Below are 6,000 nucleotides of genomic sequence, written 5' to 3' on the forward strand. Positions count from 1 at the left end.
GGACAAGGGAAAACCCACTTTCTTCATTTCATAGCGACAGCCCGTGTTCCTCAGGCAGCATCAAACCAGCAAAGCAATGCCAACCTGCACGTCGTAGCTTGGCTTTGCATCTCCCTAAGGGAATGAGCACCCCAGTCTCAGAAGCATGACCACAAAGTCATTGAAAGTCTTATTCAACCTAGAGTTGAAATGGCTTTGTCGTTTTATTTCCAGCTCGGAAGGCAGGCTGCAGAGCAAGAGCCGGGAACTCCACCTGAGCGCAGGGTGAGGACAGCAGCTAACCTGCCGTCAGGAGCTTATTTTCCATCACCTCAGTGTTCTTAAAACGCCTTTGCAGCAGCCACATGTTAAATGTGAACCCAGAATAAAAGAGCCCACACTCCTCCTCACCCTCGGGCGCTTAACACAGGACTTAGAAATATCGGTGACTAAGGCAGAAGGTGTTTTTCTTCCATTGGAAATGAATTTACCCGTGAAGTTAGAAGGATGTTATTGTACAGAAGCAGAAGAGGGGCTATGAATCACCATTAAGATGATGGTGTTTCAAGAACATCAGAAATTATTGTCCTAAGTTTTTATAACCACTTTCAACTTCCTCCTCGGTGTAGGAGAGGCTTGTTCATCACACTGTGGCTCAGCACGTACCGCTCAGCTCCCCGCTCCTGCCTTCCCTGTTCTTAGCCACAGTGCCATGTCACAGTGGCATTGCCTGAGTCGTTCGTACATTGACCCCCCAAGACAGCATAGCCTCTGCTAGCAGAGAGGACGGGGGGCGAATGGCCACAGAGAGGGAGACAAACCAGGGCACAGGTGGAGGCCATGGGAAGAAAGTGTTTTGAGGAGGGAATGAGCAGATGTGCTCAAACTACTGATGGCTTGAATAAAATCAGGACAGAACTAGCCAGTGAATTCGACACCATGAAGGTCACTTCATGAGTAGTTTTGGTGCCCGGTCAACATGGGGTTGAGGAAAGAGTGTGTTGGGAAGTGGAGACAGAGAGGTGAGGCAGCATTTTTAAGAAGTTTTGCTACAAGGGAGAGTAGAGAGAAAAGAGGGAAGCAGGTGGGGCAGATGTGGGGTTCTAGAGAGGTTTCAAGATTGAAGATATTATTGCCCGTTTTGTGTGGAAATAACCAGACAGAGGGTAAGTTCAGCGTTAAGTCCTCGAGCAGATTGAGAGGCTGGGGTCCAGCCTTACACAGAGCAGGGACAGTTCTCATGGTAGCAGGAGGAAGACGGAGTTGAGGAGTGTAGATGCAGGCCGGTGAGCTTGGTCGCGAGAGGATGAGGTCATTCTCTTCAGATGACTTCCATTTTCCGATCAGCCGTGAGGCATGTCCCAAGCCAATGTTTACTAGTAATAATTGAAAGTAGCTGAGTGCCTTCCTTTCACGCTGCCTTTTTCCTTCCTGAATAATTCAGTCCAAAAGCCATTAGGTGGAGCCAAGCAAGGTAGGCTTCCACGCAGGGGCTGAGGGGTGATGATGGCCAAGAGGCAGATGCCTGAGTCTGAGCAGGATGAGGGGGCGTCCATCAGTGCTGTGAGAGCCCACGTGGCGGGAGAAGGGTTGGTCGGGGAGGAACAGTGGCAGTAGCGATGGGAAAGTGGTCACTCCCGGAGGCACTGGCCCAATAATAAATACACTTAGGATCATGGGAGCCAGAGAGCCTACTGTCAGATAAGGGAGTCACAAGTAGGGAAAGGAAAACAAATTAAAATGAACCCTAGTGTTCATTTGGAATTGGAGATATTGATGTGAAATTGTGGGTTTGCATATATATAGATACCAAAATAAATATAGATATAAATGTGCATGCATATTTATATGTCCATATGCATAACCACATATAGTATGCACATAGGTATGTATGTCTATTCATACAGATATTCCTTAGTCCTGTCACTCAGAGGAGCTGGGAGCAACAACATCCTAACAGCAATGAGCACAGCAGATGCCCAAATCTTGTTTTCTAATTACCATCTTCCACTAAAAGCAACCATGACTTCTTGAAGCAACACCTAATAGAAATAGGCATGGAAAAATACAAGATAGGAACATATCAAAAGGGCCAACTTGAAGGGGCTATCACTGGCCAATCTGGGACAGTTTAAGCAACAAAGTAAATAATGATAGCAACTCACTGAACAACATAGGCAGGGTCCAGACTGATACCCTGGGTCCTTATTAATATATAAATGAATGAATGAATAGATGGGGAAAGGAGAAAGCTTTCCTTAGGATAGAATGCAGACTAACAAATGTAGAAGGAATGATAGAATTATGAAATCATTATTTGGCAACCATCATAGTAATAATTCAGCCAAAGAACATCAATGGATGTTAAAACGAGGGGGGGGGGGGAGTTTTTTATGGAAACAGGATGTTTACATATTTTCAAATCGCCTCTCAACTTATGAACTACAAAACTAAACAGAGTAAATTTACAGTGAGGAAACATGACAGACACCACCTAAGTCAAGTGATCAACGTTAAAATGACCAGTAATTGGTCACATCAAGATCTCATAGACTTCAGTGAGAACACAACAGCATCACTTCTGTGATCCTCCAGCCAAAAAAATGTGCAGCATGAATCTAATCATGGAGAAACATCAGGCACACCCAAGTGAGGCACAGTCTACGAAGTAACTGGCCTGTAACCTTCCGAAGCATTAAAATCATGAAGTTAAGGAAAAAAACCTGAAGAACTGGTCCAAATTGAAGGAAACAAGAGATACAATAACTAAATACAGTCTGTGATCCTAGACTGGATCCTTTTGCAAAAAAAAGGTGTCACCGGGATGATTGGCAGGTTTGAGCAGGGGCTGTGGATGTGATGATAACAATATGGCATTTTTTTTATTTTGATGATTCTGTGGTGGTTATATAGGAAGTTGCTCTTGTGTGGGGTATTTTGTGTGATGAGGCATCATGTCAACAACTCACTTTCAAATTGTTCTGGGAAGAAAGCTATTTTGTACTGTTCTTGAAACTTTTCTGTAAATTTGAAAGCATTTCAAAATCAAAAACAATTTTATTTTTTAAAAAAGTAGTAAGGGTAAAAGAAATTTACTTTGAGAAGTACATTGAATAGCAAAGACATTCTTAAAGAACTAATGCTCTCCTAGAGTCATTATAAAGTCACAATAATTCATAGTATGACATGGAATAGACCAATGGGACAGAATAGAGCCCAGAAACAGACCTATGCATATGTGGATCGTTGATTCATGATCAGGTTCATGCTGCAGGTCAGAGGGGAAGGAATTGTCTTTATAAAACATGGCGCTGGGTCAGTAGGATATCCCTGTGGAAAAAGAGGGAAACTGGACCCCACCTTACTCCATACTCAAAAGTCGATTTCAGTTGGAGTGTCATTTAGATGAGTACATAAAACATTAAAGCTTCTACAATAGAATATAGAGGATTAGCTTTATGACCTTATTTCTTACACAGGATACAAAAAACACTAACCATAAGGGAATAGGTTGATAAATTGCATTACTTTAAAATCAAGAATTTTTGTTCATCGAGACACCATGAAGAGAATGAAAAGGCAAGCCCTAAGAGAGAAGATATTTGTGAAACATAGCCAGCAAAAGGTCATATCCAGAATATATAAAGAACTCCTATAAATCAGAAAGAAAAAGACAACTGAATAGAAAAATGAACAAGAGACAGAAATAAGCACTTCACAAAAAAGTAAATAAATGACCAATAAGCATATGGAATGCACTCAACGGTATTACTAATTAGAGAAAGGCAAATTAAATTCACAATGAGTTGCTACCATTTATCTTCCAGCATGGCAAAAATTTAAAAGATGGAAAATAGTGTTGATGAGGATATGAAGTAACTATCTAACATACTGCTGGTGAAAGTGTAAATTGGTACAACCAATTTGGGATACAATTTGGCATTCTCTATTAAAGCTAAATATATACATAACTTACGATCCAGCAATACCATTCCTGGTACATACACAGACAACGTTCAGTAGCATTATTCATTATAGCTACAGAGTAGAAACAACCAAATGTGCATCATGGTAAAAATGATAAATATATCGAGGCATATGGAATACTATGTAATAATACCAGTGAATGAATTATGGCTACACACATAAACCGGGATGATTCTTACAATACTGAGCAAAACAAGTCAAAGAATGAAGATTGTATAATTCCATTCAGATAAATTTTTTAAAAAGACAAAAAAAAATGGGCATTTAGGGATGGATGCTTATGCAGTAAAACTATGAAGAAAAGCAAGAAAGAGTTATCCTAAACAGACAGCAAGTACCTTTCTGGGGATCAGAAGGGGTGCTGATTGGGAGGGATTTCTAGGGTCCTGCTAGAGCGGTTTCTTCGCCTGAGCGGTTAATGGGTATATTTCATGTATGAGAATCCATTGATCTGTATGTTTGTTTTGTGTACTTCACTGTGTGTTTTATACTGCACAATAAAAACAGAAATAAATTTAAACAGGTTCAGGGTTATCCCTATGACAAAGTCATTTCCGCTCCCTTGATAATACCTACCAGTAACTGGCATTTGTTGAGGGGTATTCTGAGCCAGGCACTGAATCGAGCACTTCATATACATTATCTCCTATTGCAACCATCCTATAAAATAGATACTTTTATTATCCCCATTTTGCAGATAGGGAAACTGAGGGAGGCCTAGAGGAGTTAAATAACTTGCCAAGGGTCAGACAGCTAGTAAACAGCAGCCCAGCCCTGCCTTCCCCAGAAGCCTGACTGTTACCTGCTGCATGGGCTCCTCTCTGCACAGGCCCCGTGGTGATACTGCATCTTTAGGGTAACTCCTGCTTGTCGTAAACCTCCACATCCCACCCCACGGTGTCTAGCGCAGCGCATTGGTATGGTGTAAGCCTTCGGTGAACGCTGAGTTGAATGAATGAATGAAAGCCCCGTTATTTTCACTGGCTTCCTCTCATGTGCTGGGTGCAGCAACACCAAATATCTATAATAGTCTGTGCAAAGTTACTAAGTTTTCGAGCAGAGGAAAAGTAACTGGAGAACCTCCTGCCTGTGGCTGATGCTAATTTTGCTCGCTGGGGTCTGTCAGACGCATTCCTTCCTTCCTTTTTTACTTTCCCTGAGCTCCCAGACATCTGCCTGACTGCATCGCGTCCCCTCCCTTGGCCTGCCACCCAGGAAGCGGTGGAGGGAGAGGCGCAGGCAGGCTGCACGCGCGCCCACCGCCTCTGCCTCCGGAGGGTGTCCCAGGTGCAACGGCTCAGCGGGCCCCAGGTGGGCCAGGAGCGTGGAGGGCACGGAGCCCAGCCATTCTAAATAAAACTCCCAGGCCCACGTGGCTGCTGCGTTTCCAAGGTCGTCTGAGGCAAAAAGACATTGGAAGGAAAAGAACTGTTGGTCTAGAACTTTCCGGCCCTGCTCGGTGGCGATTTGTCGGTGACATGTCGGCTTTGAAGTTAGAACCGCCCAGTAATGCAGACTCCAGGCAGCTGAGTGGGCTCCGTGACTGCCACCCGCTCAGCCTTGCCACCTGCCCTCACGGGCTGCCCTGTCGCTCTTCCTGTCGCTGGAAGATTAAAACTAAAACCACCACCACAAAAAAGAGGAAATCAAAGTTTTGAACTCTGTATATTTTTCTGGATGATTTGACCACGATTTCAAGTTGTCCAAAACAGCTAATTATTTGCAATTTCCCCCCCTACCCCTCAACTCTCTCAAGCCAACTCCTCTTCCTCCTGACCTGGCGACACCCCGCCTCACCCACGCCGTGTTCTTGACACTTGGGCCTAAAGTCCAGGGTTCAGGGATCCCTCCCTCACCCACCGAAACTCTTCAGCCCGCAAGTCCCATCCACTTGGTCCCAACAGTCTTTTAGAGCCGGGAGAACCTGGGTCAATGCTTTGTTTCATAGACAACACATAAATAATGTTCTTAGAGGAAGGATTACTAGGCACTAAAAAGGTTACAGGCGGCATAACATCCTTCAGGAAAATCCCT

Source organism: Lemur catta, chromosome 11, assembly GCF_020740605.2.
Source record: "Lemur catta isolate mLemCat1 chromosome 11, mLemCat1.pri, whole genome shotgun sequence".
In the NCBI taxonomy this organism is placed as follows: domain Eukaryota; kingdom Metazoa; phylum Chordata; class Mammalia; order Primates; family Lemuridae; genus Lemur; species Lemur catta.